The sequence below is a fragment of the Rhinoderma darwinii genome, chromosome 2 (genome assembly GCF_050947455.1).
Source record: "Rhinoderma darwinii isolate aRhiDar2 chromosome 2, aRhiDar2.hap1, whole genome shotgun sequence".
In the NCBI taxonomy this organism is placed as follows: Eukaryota; Metazoa; Chordata; class Amphibia; order Anura; family Rhinodermatidae; genus Rhinoderma; species Rhinoderma darwinii.
This window is the reverse complement of record NC_134688.1, coordinates 246,247,119-246,263,473: the sequence shown is the minus strand read 5'-3', so window position 1 is coordinate 246,263,473 and position 16,355 is coordinate 246,247,119. Positions and strand designations below refer to the sequence as shown.

At 44.0% G+C, this 16,355-nt stretch overlaps 1 protein-coding gene across 1 annotated transcript in view; it reads left to right on the top strand.

Annotated features, from left to right (window-relative positions):
* Positions 1 to 16,355, top strand: part of LOC142741800 (multidrug and toxin extrusion protein 1-like) — a 135,138-nt gene that overhangs the window by 48,741 nt on the left and 70,042 nt on the right. The window lies entirely within an intron of this gene.

Below are 16,355 nucleotides of genomic sequence, written 5' to 3'. Positions count from 1 at the left end.
GAGCCTAGGAGATAAGCAGCACGTCTTGTCTCCTACTGCAGAGTTATGAGTCGCCGGCAGCACGGACTATACACAGTCCCTTCTATAGTTAGAAGCAAAATCGCCAATAAAAGTTATTTAGAAAAGTGATTATTGTGCACACTCCTGCACTATAATCATTTTTGAAATAATGTCAATATAATTGGAGGTACGCTTTAACTACAAATTCCCTAATTGCGCACTCTATGAGCAGAAGTGATCTGATAATAATTCACATGTCTTCAGGGAATTTCAGATTTCCTTATAGTTAGTCTTATTTCATGCTTTTTTTACATTTTCATTTATAAGCTCAGGTAAAGCAAATTTAAAGTTGTTATTTTTGCTTTTTGTAATGTTTTATTCTTATCAACCCTTTATTTTCATCCATCTAGCTCCTCTCTGTGAGATTTAAACTGGCAGGGGCTCTGTGGAGGGGCAGGGTGGATACAAAAGGTGGGCAGAGGCTTTGTCAGGTGGCAAGTGGGAGAGTCTAGGTGGCAGGTCTCTGTGTTAGAAAGGAAATTGTTTGGGAACGGAAAGTGGCAGAGGCGGGAGGGGGCCGGGGGGAAACACAATCTAAAAGGGATTCTGTGGCGGAGCTCTGTGTGGGGCCAAGGGGAAGACAGTAAGTGTGCAAAGGGTGCAACATAAAAATCAATCATTGCATTCCAGCTATTGCCTGTCACTTACCAAGATGCAGTACTGGCTGCTGCTTCTGGCTCCTGCAGCCTCTTCGCAGCACGAAGTCTTGACAAAGTCTCTGCCTTCTTCTCACACGCAACACCCAGGTCACTTGCATAGACCACAGATCAAATGCCCAAATTAATTCAGACCACAGACCAAATGCTAAAATAAATTCAAACCCCCGACCTGCCTTAATTGAGAATCCGGACCAAACTCTTAAATTAATTGAGACCATTGACCACACCCCTAAATAAATTCAGACACCAGACCCGTAAATTAATTCACTCCCCCAACAAGACCCTTAAATTGAATCATACACCTAATCATACCCTTTTAATAATTATAACCCCTGACTAGACCCCTAAATAAATTCAAACCCCAAACCAGACCACTAAATTAATTCAGAACCCAGACCAGACTCCCCAATAAAATTTCAAACCCAAGATCATACAGCTATGTACTTACCGCTCCCTTCTCCTCTTGCCGCTTAACTTACAGGTACCTCAAGCTACTGATGCTGGCTATCAGGACATTGTGTGGCGCATACAAAGCCATGTTACCTGCATCAGCAACTTGTATGCGCCACTGCACACAACGACCTGAGTCTGGCCAAAGTCAGGGCTTTGAGAGTAGTTTGGAGATAGGAACGTGCCCTGCAATGTAATGGGGTCTATTCCTTTCTCCAAAGTATATACAGCAGCAATAGGCAGTGGTGATTTGCGGCGGTGGGCCATTTTTTCAATTTTTCTGATCGGCCCCTGATGGCGGTCCTGGCTATGCAGTGCTGGTATTTAGTCTGATATTTTATGCTTTTTAAAATAAAAAGTGGTAAAAAAATGTTCCCTTTTCAGGGGCAGATACTTGCTGGTGTATATTCACACGTAGTGGAATCTGAAGAAGCAATGGTTTTTTTAAAAGAACGCCCCCCAAAAATTATCCCTTTTATGGAAGCAATTTCATATTTGGTATGTTTACACTGTGCAGGGCAGGTTTATCAGCAGCAGCGTCCCCAACAGCTATAGGGCAGTGAGTAAGATGTGGAAGTTGTTCTTCCTTCATCCCTTTTTTCATCTGTGTAAGCGTTTGTTCCAATATAAACATACCACCCACCTTTCAAGTATTTTAAAGAGAAATAACTCCTGCGGCTGAAAAAGTGCGCTGAAAAATGTTTTTTAAGCCTTGCCTTACACCATGCGCAATCCCCGCTAGGTATCCCCCATCGAGGCTGAGAGCACACAATCACTTGCCTAAAAGCAGTGGAATCCACTAAGTGGTATGGCGACGGCTGCACCACCAGCAACTTGGCAAGATGGGAGTTCAGTTGGCACACAAGCACATTACTGGGTGCGTATTGCTGTTTCCTGCCCAGACATTGCGTAATGGAGGAGGAGAAGGAAGAGAAGCTGGAGAAGAAGTAAATGATGATGTTGACGGTGATGATGAAAATGTAGTACTTGGGGATGTGGCCTTGTTACTAAAATGATGACAGGGAGGCGGAGGATGGCCAATGTGATATTTCCACATGAGTAGGTGATGTATTATCGTGTGCTGAAGGAGATCCGTAGTTCCTACATGACTGCAGAACATGCACACTGCAATGGTTTTGTTGGCCGGTGATGTGGAGAAACATTCCCACATTAACGATGCCCACATCGGAATTTTGTAACAAAGTCACGTGGTTGACACGCATGGCTAGATATGTATACACGGCTAGAAATTTTAAACAGGTCTTCGATAAAATATGGTCTCCATGGGTGGAAAGTAGGGGCCTGAGTACATCAGCGGGGGTTGCAGCTGGGATGCAGTCTAGTGTAAGGTAGTTGGGAGGATAATAGACGCTGCTTAGAGGAATCTGGTCAATCTTGGGGGGATTATGTTAAATGGTATGTGCATATTTCCTGGATATGTATATGGTATTCTGTATATTTGACACTGATTTCGGTATTGATCATTATGTATACATGAACAAGCATACTTTGGAAGAAGGGGGGTGGGGGGTGTATCTATGTTGCGTCACTGTGACGCAAATGTTGTGTTTTTGTTGAAAATGAAAAAAAAAAATTACTTGATTAAAAAAAAAAAAAAGATGCCCACACCTCTATATTTGCCCTGAGTGCCACTACCACCACCATGGCTACCAGTGCCCCTAAAACCAAAGCTACCAGTGTCACTACTACCACTACCATGGCTACAAGTACCACCACCAACACTACTATGCGTTTCAATTATGTCCTCTACCTAATCCTGCTCACCCTTGCAGTCTAAACTCTGACTGCTCTTATACAACTCATCAACAGGAACACTACCTTCCTTAGCACTAGGGGTGCTGTCTCTTATGAGAAAAGATGCCCCACTAGGGTCAGTGAAGACAGAGATGACGGAAAAGAAATACTTCTATTGGGCCACAAAAATTTTTGAAAGAAGAAGAATTGCGCTAAACACTGGTGCTCACGTTGTCAGAGGTAACAACATTCTGCTGTGACTGAGATAATGAGGAAGCCATCCAAATCTACAATGTCAGCCACTTCCTCCTTAATAATACGACTACCAGAGGCAACAGACAACTGTGGCCTGCTGCAACTGGGTGGATGGCTAGTGCTGACAGTGTTGCTGTTACTTGCGCTGCAGCCACCCACATTCTTACTGGTGGATGACTTGGCATTGAGTGTTCCTTTTATACTATCCTGTCCACTGCCACTGTCTTTTACAAAACTTTTTTTTTTTTTGGCACTTCTGAGAGTGCGCTGATTATTCTGACTACAAGACTTATAAAGAAGAAGATTCAGAGTCAGATAGTCCCTACTAAAAAGTACACTATCTGTTTCCTAAGCTTGACGCTAAAGAATAAGTACATTTTACTAGTACTTTGTGGTAGTTGTAGTAGCAGCAATTATATATACATGCAAACAATGAGTGACGTCACATCTATTTCAGAAACAACACAAAAGTGCATTACAACAAAATGAAACAAAATGTCTATACAGGTGCAAGAACACCTGTGACTGCAAATTTATACAGCTCACAAGAAAATGGTGATGGCACACTGCAAACACTAATGCCACCTAAGCCAATAAATATAAATAAATATGCATTACTACTAAATCTACTTACAATAGGGAGGTTCTCCGCACACATTTTGATCAAATTGTGTAAGCCCACCTGCCACGACAATATGACCTCTTGAGGTGGGAACCTACTCTGCACATACACCAAGAACTGGGACTAAACCTACATATTCTTGGGGATGGTAGGAACCAGCATTCAACTAATTAAAATCAACTAAAATCACTAATTAAACTCACACAATTTGATCAAAATGTGCGCTAAAAACCTCCCTATTGTGAGTAGATTTAACAGTAATACATATTTATTTATATTTGGTGGCTTACGTGGCATTAGTGTTCACAGTGTGCTGTCGCCATTTTCTTGTGTGACGTCTATTTCAGAAGGCACCACCACCACCACCAGGATTTTTATTATATTTATAATTATATTAATATTGCAAAAGAAGATTGTGATGAAGAGTTTTGTAATTTATATATTTTCTAAAAATATGTGACTGTTCACATCTGCGTTGGGGTCCCGTTCTGACGTTCCGTCTGAGCTGTCCGTCAGAACCTGAGCAGACACCGATGGAAACCAGAGATTTCCGTTTCCATCAAAACGACGGATCCGGTGCACAAAAGAGACAAACGGAAACCACGGGCATCGGATCAGTCACCATTGAAATTCACTGGTGATGGAAACGGAAACCTCTGGTGTCAGTTTGTGTCTGCTTAGGGTCCCGTTCTGATGGAAATCTCTGACGGAACGTCAGAACGGGACCACAACGCAGATGTGAACAGAGCCTTACTACAATTCTCTTCCAATTAAAATGCAATGTATGACTTCTGCAGTTAGGGTATGTTCACACGCTTAGCAAAAAACGTCTGAAAATACAGAGCTGTTTTCAAGGGAAAACAGCTCCTGATTTTCAGACATTTTTTAAGCCACTCGTGATTTCACTCCGTTTTTTACGGCCGTTTTTAGAGCTGTTTTCTATAGTCAATGAAAAATGGCTCCAAAACCGCCCCAAGAAGTGACCTGCACTTCTTTTTCGCGGCCATTTTTTACGCGCCCGTTTTTCAAAACGGCCGCGTAATTAAACGGCCCATCAGAACAGAATGATGTTTTTCTCATTGAAATCAATGGGCAGATGTTTGGAAGTGTTCTGCTTCCGATTTTTGGGCCATTTTTTGGGCGTTTATGGCCCGAAAAACCGTCGAAAATAGGCCGTGTGAACATACCCTCAGGTATTAAAAAAAAACACAGACATAAAAAACAATTTTTTTTAAATTGAAATAAAAACCCCACACAACCCTCTGACCATTTTATTTTAAAAAAATGTAGATCATCGATGTAGTCCAACAACTCTACGACGTCTAAATGGTCTAGCGGAACAAAACATAACCAGCCTGAAAAATTGTAATAATTATATTCACCTACAACAGTCTTCTGTCTTTTCCTCTGCACTGAAATAGAAACTAGAAGTCAATGAACTATAGTTTCTATTGTGGCGCACAGGACCTAGAGATCCGGCGGAAATATTTATCGGCTTTAATAATTCTGGCGCATCTGGGAGGTCCGGTGCACCAGAAAATGCTAATGCAGGGACTCCTAAAGTGACAGGAGAGTCGCTGTATTAGCCATGTGACTGGGGTTACTAACAGTCACATTGAAGAGTTAGGTAACGGTGGGGGGGCAAGAGGAGGCGGCAGTTCAAATGAATTGGCGGGCGCTCCTGCATTCACAGCAGGCAGGGCCTGGCAATTCATTTCAATTGACAGACAACTCCTTCGATGACTGCAGTGGCTGCCGCTCTTCCATAAAATGGCGCTCGTCTTCCCCCTAGAAGTGGGGATCGCCGTGGGTCCCTGTGAACTGCACATGCAACAGAGAATGCACAGTTCAGAGCTAGAACGGCTCCAGCATAGGAGATAGGGTTGGCTCCCATCTCTACTTTCCTATGCCCTGGGTGCGACATATAGCACCTGTGCATGAGACACATACACAGAGGCTAATAAAGTTGGCTGCCCCCACAGAAGTACAAATATATGAATAAATGCAGTTACATTAGGGAACATAAGAAAATAGTTAGAAAAAATAGGCCCATAAATTAAAACACATAAAAAATACCTGTCCTTTAACCCCTTAATGACCAGGCCATTTTGCACGTTAATGACCAAGGATTATTTTTTGTTTTCTCACGGTCGCATTCTAAGACCCGTAACTTTTTTATTATTCCATCGACATAGCTGTATAAGGGCTTGTTTTTTTGCGGGACGAGATGTATTTTTCAATTGCATCCCTTTAGGATGCATATAATATATAGTTTAACTTTTATTACCTTTACTTTAGGAGAGAATTGAAAATAAGCAACTATTCTAGCATTGATTTTCACGTTATAAATTTACGACATTTTCTATGCAGCATAAATAACATTACCTTTTTTCTATGGGTCGGCACGATTACGAAGATACCAATCATATCAAGGTTTAATATGTTTTCCTACATTTGCACAATAAAAACCATTTTAGAAAAAATGTACTTGTTTTAGCATCACCGCATTCCAAGAGCTATAACTTTTTTATTTTTCCGTCAATGGCCGTATGTGGGCTTGATTTTTTTTTTGTATTTCACATTTTTATTGATTTTTACAAAGAAAAAGTAAGGATACAAAAGAAAAAGTTGGGGATAGGAACACAATACATTCCTCTCATGTCAGAACACACAAGAATTTTTGACAACAGTATAATGCAGTTAGTCAAATACAGCCATCTTGTGTAAATACCATATACTCAGGATTCAGGAGAGAAAAATATGAACACACACCTATTAGCATACATCCACGTGACCTATACCCCCACTAACTGAAGGTAAAGAACTAGTCCAGAAAAGAATAGACCATAGAGATAGAAGAAGAAGAAAAAAGAAGAGAAAGACACAATAATAATTTAAAAAAAACCTCCCACCCTCCCCCAACAGCGCCCCAAAGCATCAAGATCCTAAACACCTGCAGATCCATCTCCAGCAGACGCACCCAAAAGCCTCTGACAACTGCCTGAGTCACAGAAAGAGAACCAATAAACCAGGGTTTTCTGAAATTGTACTGAACGTTCAGGTGTGGGGTGAAGTAATTCCTTCATCCCCCGAATTTCATGAACACGCTCAAGCCATTGTCGAATAGATGGGGGTTCAGAGGATCTCCAACAGGCCGGAATACAGGCCTTTGCTGCGTTCAACAGATGTTGCATCAACGACTTCCTATATTTCTCTATAGGCATGCTATGGTGATGCAGAATGATCCAAGCTGGATCATCCCTCAATGAACACCCAGTAATCTCAGGAATGATATCTTGAATCTCAGACCAAAAATTTCTAAGTTTATCACAGCTCCAAAAAGTATGCCACACCTCCAACAAAGGGGAGAAACATCAGGGAACATTTTATGCAGAACATGCGGGACTCTGTACCACCGAGATAAAATTTTAACGTTCGTTTCTTGATTTGCATTACTGATAGATGCTTTATGAGAAAGGATCATGATCTTTTCCTTTTGTTCTCCAGTTAGTGAAATCTGAAGATCCCTTTCCCATTTCGTAACATATGGAGGTGTGAAGTCCTCAGCAAGTGTGAGTAGTACACTATAAATATTAGATAATGTGCGTTTCACGTGGCCTTTTTGAGAACACAATCATTCAAAAGGAGTTAATGTATACGTAGCGGGCACAGGAAGGCAAGACAAGTAATGAGTTAGTTGTAGAGTCTGCCACTGGGAAGCCACAGGTAGAACCTCATGCATTGAAAGCTCCCTCCCACTTAACCATTTGTCGTTCCTATAGAAGCGACCAACCCTGAAATGTCCCTCAGTTAACCAAACCTTAAATGTCTGATCAGTCAGGCCCGGGCCAAATGCCGGGTTGCCCAGGACCGGCGTGAGAGGTGAATGTGGAGGTGATATCCCATCTCGCCTCTGTAAGGCTCTAAACACCTGCAAAGTCGGACATATAGTGGGATGATCAGTCAGAGGCCTCCAATGAGCCAGAGCTATCCAATGCAAACACTTCGATGGAATGTTCGTAAAACCCTGTTACACCTTTATCCAGGCCTTAAAGGGCTCATGTCTGCACCAATCCACTATTCTAGTCAAATGAACTGCATGATAATAGTGTTCTAATCCCACCACGCTTCTTAACAAGAACAAGAAGCTTACTCTGCAGTCTGGGATGTTTATTGGCCCAAACAAAGGAAGTAAAGCATTGGTACATGGTTCTAAAGAAAGAAGATGGTATCTATATTGGCAAGGCCTGCATCGGGTATAACATACGAGGCAAAACATTCATCTCAAGAATCCCCACCCGTCCAAACCAAGAAAAAGTCCCTCTCGTCGATCGAGCCAAATCACGCTTCACCGATTGCAGCAGAGGTAGAAAGTTGATTTTAAATGTCTGGTCTATACAACTCGGTAATTGGATGCCTCGATATTTGATCGAGCCACGTGTCCACCGAAAAAGTTAAGGGACTCTCCTGTTCATGTGGAACATTTAGTGTCATCGCCTCCGACTTCTGGAAGTTAATTTTACAATAGGACAAAGCGCCATATTTCTGAAATTCCTCCATTAGGTTGGGAATAGAGATACATGGAGAGGACACAAAAAATAATAAATCGTCTGCATAGGCGGCAACTTTAAATTACTTACCACCCATAGTTAAACCCCCCACATTAACTCTACCACTCTTTTGTAAGTGCATAGGCCGTCTAACAAAATGAGCCCAATATAGGCATTGGACAATAAACGAATGACGTTATAGTAGCCACCAGTAAGCCACGTCCAGAAATACACTGGAAGAGCCCACTGACATGAACATGAGGCCAACCCTCTAAGGGTATGTTCACACGGCGGGGGTCCGTAACGGCTGAAATTACGGGGATGTTTCAGCCTGAAAACATCCCCGTAATTTCAGCCGTACCGGCATGTGCAGGCGCTTGAACGCCGCGTCAATTACGGCCGTATTTAGCGCTGCTATTCATTGGAGTCAATGAATAACGGCTCTAATTACGGCCAAAGAAGTGACAGGTCACTTCTTCTACGCGGGCGTCTATTTACGCGCCGTCATTTGACAGCGGCGCGTAAATATACGCCTCGTGTGAACAGACAAACGTCTGCCCATTGCTTTCAATGGGCAGATGTTTGTCAGCGCTATTGAGGCGCTATTTTCGGGCGTAATTCGGGGCAAAAACGCCCGATTTACGTCCGTAAATAGGCCGTGTGAACATACCCTAATATGGAATAACTGCCTATAAAGACAGAAAATTGAACCAGTAAGCGTCCCTGCAATGGTTCACACATAGCCCAAACACCCTTTGTAAATGGGACAAGTCCAAAACACCGCAAGTACAAGAATCCCAAGTTGCCCATCAAAATGTGCACAATATAAACCATTGACATTTAACTTGTGACCTCTTATCAGCAACTAATAAACCAAATAAATAGCGCATTTTTGAGAGACAACTGGCTTGAACATGTGGTCACCTCTCACATAAGAATATGACATCATGTAAGGTCAGGAAAAAGAACCAATAAACATCCCACCATTAGTTTGCAAATAACTCTAATACCCTCTGTAAGTGAGATGAGTCTGACACTTTTGCAATTACAAAAATTGTAAGCTGCCCCATAAGACGTACCCCATACAAGTCAAGATCATCCAACTAATGAGTTCACATACAGTAATCATTAAAATAGCATACTGTGAGGAATAACCAATATGGACATGAGGTCAGTTCCCAGATATGATCATGAACACATGCAAATCCAGAAAGTTAAACAAAGAAGTGTCTCTTCTATGGAAGTTGTTGCCTCGCAGGTCTGAGACGTTGCTGTCTAGGCTGCATTAGATCCATAGGACAGTTCTGTCTTCTTCTAGACGGGCGTTGGTTCAGGGAGGCAGCAATCCAGTCTGGAATGTCACTCGGTGGAACATCAAGAAAGGTAAAAAGAACAGGCAAATCTTGTGGAGAAGGTACCGTGCGCACAGCCCCTTGCTTCTTAACAATGAGATAAATGGAAATCCCCACATATAGGTCGCTTCAGCCTCTCTGATTATGTCCAGCAATGGACACATCATGTGTCTCATTAGTAATGTACAAGCCGAAAGATCAGGGAGAATATGGATGTCAGCACCTCTAAATTCCAAGTTACCCATGTTACGCATCTTGCTCATTAAGTGTTCCTTTACAGTGAAATAATAAATTCTGCATACAAAGTCCCGAGGTCTATCCGGGTCTTGTGACATGAGACCCAATGCTCTATGAACTCTGTCCAACTCGATGTGGTTGTCCGGTGGCTCCCCTAAAATTTTGTCAAACATTTCCGTCACCATGGCTCGGAGATTGTCTCCCTCCTTTGCTTCTGGTAAGCCCCGTATACGTACATTATTGCGCCTATTTCTATTCTCTAAGTCGTCATGTTCTAGGGCCAAAGATTGTAACAACGACTGATGAGAAAGAAGTTGAGTCTCACCTGTCCAGCCTGTCTCCATGAGAAGATGTCTGCTGCCCTATGGCCGAGACACGAGAACACATTTGTTCCACCGTACGATTCACCACCTCCAAACATGTGCGTTGCATTTCCTCCATTCTGTCCAACATGTTATGAAAAAAAACTTCTGGTCGGAAGATGTATAAGGGCCTCAGACAGGTCTAGTCTAGTCAATGGAGTCTCGTCCATGGAGGCCGGTGAAATAGGGCCAGGTGACCACTTAGCCATAATAGGTAATCCCCCAGAACCAGGGCTAGAAGCCGGAGTGACTAGTGGATCCGAGGGTGTAGACGCACCTGATAGAACGCCTGAGCGGTGAGGAGAGACTGCAGCCTGCCGCTGCGAAGACGAGCTGGGTGCAGTGGCCGCCATGATGGATTCCTCCTGTCTTTGTGAAATGCGTGGCCGCAAGAAGCGTGAAAGCGAAGATGCCGGGGTAACCTTTTCAGAAGACTTGAGGGACTTCCCTTGGGGCATAGCTCGACAAAGCAGGCTCTTGCAAGTTGTTGGTAAGTTGAATATCTCGTTAGTAATCACAGTTGGCGGGAGCTCCGAAGCTCTGCGTCCTTCTTTCTCACATGCTGAGACCACGTCCCCGTGGGCTTGATTTTTGCAGAGCAAGGTGTAGTTTTCATTAGTACTATTTTGGGGTACATAGGACTTATTGATTAACATTTATTTTATTTTTTATGGGGGAATGGGAGAAAAAAAAGAATTTTGCTGTTGCTTTTTACGTTGTTTTTTTTACGCCGTTCATCCGGCTGTTTAATTAACGTGTTAATTTTATTGTTTGAGTCGTTACAATCGCGGCAATACCATATTTGTGTATGTGTTATTTGTTTTGACACTTTTACTAAATAAACCCACTTTTTGGGGGGAAAAAAGTGGTTTTATTTTATTTTTACTGTAATCTTTTTATTTTTTATATTTTATAAACTTTATTAAACTATTTAACTTTTTTTTTTTTTTGTCCCACTAGGGGACTGCTGAGCACTTATATAATGCTTTGGTATACTTAGTATACCAAAGCATTATTGCCTGTCAGTGTAAAACTGACAGGCAATCTATTAGGCCAGGGGTCTCAAACTCGGCCGGGTAAGTGGACCACATATAGAAAAAATGGGAAGTTGACGGGCCACATAACTTTCAAATTTGATACAATACAAAATGAATGTTAATCAATTCATTATTTGATCTACTATAACACTATATTAATAATACTACATTACTATAATACCGCTAGGTTTAAAATTTTGAGATATTTCTCCACAGTGCCCTCTGTGGATGCTGCCACAGTGCCCTCTGTGGATGCTGCCACAGTGCCCTCCGTAGATACTGCCAGTGTCCTCCGTAGATGCTGCCACAGTGCCCTCCGCAGATGCTGCCACAGTGCCCTCCGCAGATGCTGCCACAGTGCCCTCCGCAGATGCTGCCAGAGTGCCCTCTGCAGATGCTGCCACAGTGCCCTCTGCAGATAATGCCACACACACCCCAAGTAGATAGCTCCATTGGGGCTCCCTCTAGGAGTGGAATCCCCAGCCAGAGCATTGCCGACGCTATGGCTGGGGATTTCTCTACTGTTGGAGCCCCTGACGTCACTGTCCATACACAGTGACGTCAGCGGATCCTCCTGGACCGGAATGTGATATCAGAGGCAACCCCAGAGCCGACGTCCCGGAGCAGAGCACTAGTATAGGCTCTGCGCCGAAACTCTGGGGAAGCCATTAACATCAGTGTCCATATATGGACAGTGATGTCAGGGACTTGCCAAGAGCTGGAGTCCCGGGGCAGAGCCGCTTCTATCACTCTGCCTGGGATTCCAGCTTTGCTCCTGACATCACTGTCCATATATGGACATGGATGTCAGGGGCAACCCCAGAGCTGGAGTCCAGGGCGGGGCGCTAGTAGGCTCTTCCTGGGACTCCAGCTGTGCTCCTGACATCACTGGGACACCTGCTCTGGGGAAGCCCCTGACATCACTGTCGATGTATGGAGAGCGATGTCAGAGGCTTCCCCAGAGCAGAGCCTTTACTTGCGCTCTGCCCGGGACTCCTGCTCTGGGGAAGCCCCGACATTGCTGTCCATATGTGGACAGCGATGTCAGGGAATTCCACAGAGTCCCGGAGCAGAGCCTATACTAGCTCTCTGCACGGGACTCCGGCTCTGGGGAAGCCCCAGACATCGCTGTTCATATGTGGACAGAGATGTCAGGGAATTCCAGAGTCCCGGAGCAGAGTCTGTACTAGCGGCTCTGTGTCCCGCGAGCCGCAGATGACAGCCCCAGGGGCCGCATGCGGCCCTCGGGCCGCGTTCTTGAGACCCCTGTATCTAATAGGCAGTTGCTGAAGGCAGACCTGGGGGCGTTTGTTAGGCCCCCGGCTGTCATGGAAACCCAACAGCTCCCTGCGATTTCTTTGGGGTAACAGATGCCGCTGTTGCTTTTGACAGCGGCATCTGATGGGTTAACTGTCGGAATTGGAGCACGCTTCGATTCCGGCAGTTGGGGCAGGAGCCAGGCTGTGTATAACAGCTGTGCTCCTGCCACTGATCGCGTGTGTACACTGCCAGTACCCACGCGATCAGAGGACGGATACAGCTGTCGGGGACTAGCTCCTGCATAGGACGGATATAGCTGTCATTCGTCGTTAAGGCGTTAAAGTGTAATTAAACTTTAAAAAAACCTTTGACATGCCATACATTCGTGTGTCAGGACTCATGGATCCACAACAATTCACCAGTATTGTTGAATCTGCAAATCTGGACCGTAAAACGACTTGTCTTGAGTTTTTGTGGTCTGGATTTGTGGCCCCCACACGGGTAAATCACGGTCGTGGGCATAGGGCCATAGAAATGAATGGACCCGTAAAAATATGGATAGATTGCGGCCGCAAAAGCACGGTCGTGTGCATGAGGCCATACTGTACATACATACAGTACACACTCATATATATCTACACACACACACACACACATTACACAAATATACACATTAAACATACAGTACATATGAACATTACACAAATATACACATACAGCACACACACTCACATATATGTGTATATATACACATACACTATACACGCATATACATACATTACACGCTACACATACATACATACATACATTCATACATACATTACACACTACACATACATTACACAAATATACACATACAGTACATACATACAGTACACTCGTGCGCATATATATATATATATATATATATATATATATATATATATACATATATACACACACTATATACACATATACGTAAGGTACACACTACACACACTATACACATACATACATACATATATTACACACAGTCGTGTGCATGAGGCCATACTGTACATACATACAGTACACACTCATATATATCTACACACACACACACACATTACACAAATATACACATTAAACATACAGTACATATGAACATTACACAAATATACACATACAGCACACACACTCACATATATGTGTATATATACACATACACTATACACGCATATACATTGCACGCTACACATACATACATTCATACATACATACATTACACACTACACATACATTACACAAATATACACATACAGTACATACATACAGTACACTCGCGCATATATATATATACATATATACACACACTATATACACATATACGTAAGGTACACACTACACACACTATACACATACATACATATATTACACACTACACACACTATATACATACAATACATGCATACATTACACACTGCACACATACAATACATACATACATCACACACTACACACACACAATACGGATACAGTACATGCATACATTACCCACTACACACACACACACACACACACACACACACTATACATGTATACATTGCAAAGTACACACACTATACGCATACAGTGCATACATACATTACACACTATACACATACAGTACATGGATACAGTACACACTACACACACTATACACATACAGCACATAAATACATTAGATACTACACACACACACTATACCCAAACAGTACATACATACATACATACATGCATACATACATACATAACCAGGGCCGCCATCAGGAATTTCAGGGCCCCCTACAGCTAAATTTTTTGGGCCCCCCTACCGCGGCACCGCCTGTTAACGGTACTCCGTCCAGCACTATATCATGGTACCCAGGGCCGCCATCAGGGGGGGCATTAGGGGTACTGATGTGAGTGGCCCGGCCAAACCTAATTGAAAGGGGGGCCCGGCAACTGCGACTTGCCTTTGGTAGAAAAAAAAACAGGCCCCTGCAATGGGGCCCGTTTTTTTCACCAAAAGAATGTCGTGAGCTGCGGGCCCCCCTTTCAATTAGGTTTGGCCGGGCCTCTCACATCAGTACCCCTAATACCCCCCTGATGGCAGCCCTGGGTAACATAGGGGTCGTCATGGGGACCGTCAAACACCGCCTCCCGTGCGACCGATCGCGCGCACCCGCAAACTCCCGCGACCGCACCCGCGACCGCCTGGAACCGCGCACCGAATTTTGAGGCAGATTTTCACCTGCCCACACTATCTTGCCGCGTTTTTTGCCCGCGGCGATTGAGGACAGCAGACAAAAAACGCAGCGAAAAATGCATTTTCTGCCTCCCATTGATTTCGATGGCAGGTCAGAGGCAGAACCGCGGCAAGAAAGGATGTGCTGTTTTTTCTTTTTTCCGCGACTGGCTCCCATTGATTTCAGATTAAATCAATGGGAGGCGGTTTTGGAAGTTTTTTGGTGCTGATTCTGACGCAGTGTCCGAGTCAATATCAAGGCCCAAAAACTCTGTGAACTGGGCCTTATTGTTAGGGCTTATTCAGACGAACGTGTAATACATCCGTGCAACGTGCGTGATTTTCACGCGCCTCGCACGGACCTATGTTACTCTATGGGGCCGTGCAGACTGTCAGTGATTTTCACGCAGCGTGTGTCCGTGTGTCCGCTGCGTAAAACTCACGACATGTCCTATATTTGTGCATTGTTCGAGCATCACGCACCCATTGAAGTTAATGGGTGCGTGAAAATCACGCCCAGCACTTCCGCCGCAGTATAAACTATGAATGAAAACAGAAAAGCACCACGTGCTACAAACATACAAACAGAGTGTCATAATGATGGCAGCTGCGCGAAAATCACGCAGCCACGCATCATACGCTGCTGCCACAGGGAGCTGTTATGGACCTTTTGCATGCCCAAAATGCATCGTGTGCGCGATCGGTCGCGCGGGCGGTTCGACGGCCCCCATGACTAGAGGGGGGACCCGCAGCTCACGACATTCTGTGGTGAAAAAAACGTGCCCCACTGCAGGGGCCCGTTTTTTTCTACCAAAGGCAAGTCGCGGCAGTTGCCGGGCCCTCCTTTCAATTAGGTTTGGCCGGGCCCCTCACACTAGTACCCCTAATACCCCCCCTGATGGCGGCCCTGTACATAACACACACTTACCTTTTGTGCAGACTGCTGCCTATATGGATCTTCTCTCGTTGTGCAGGGAGACTCCATGGGAAACCACTAGCAAGCGTTGGTGAGTCCATCATGACACGATTTCCCTTCAAGTGCAGAGCAGACAACCTTCCCGTCTCCCTCTCCGTCCCGACACTGAGCCGGATCGTATTACAATAGCTCTGCTATTGTAATGATAGTAGAGTGGAGAGCAGGGGGGGGGGGAGCAGGGGGCGTCAGGGAAAAAGGGAGTTATTAAAGGGGCACACAAGAGATGTTCTAAGGAAGCAACACATCTTTGAAACTGCTGATAAGTGGAGGGGACCTTGGCTCGCAGCTCTGTAATGTTGCCTCCTCTGAGACTCTGCAGGGTGCCGCCTGAGGCCGGAGGCGCAACTCACCTCATTGTAGGCACAGCCCAGCGTGTAAATTCCCAATATGTGTAGGTTTTTTGCTATTATGTAATATATGGGCAATAAAATATGTCTTCTACTAATAATGACATTTTAGTGGACATTTCTTTATTATTATTTATTTTTGTTAAATTTTTTTTAATCCTGGGAAGGGATAACATTTTATTCATTCTTTTTTTTTTTATAGTAATCAT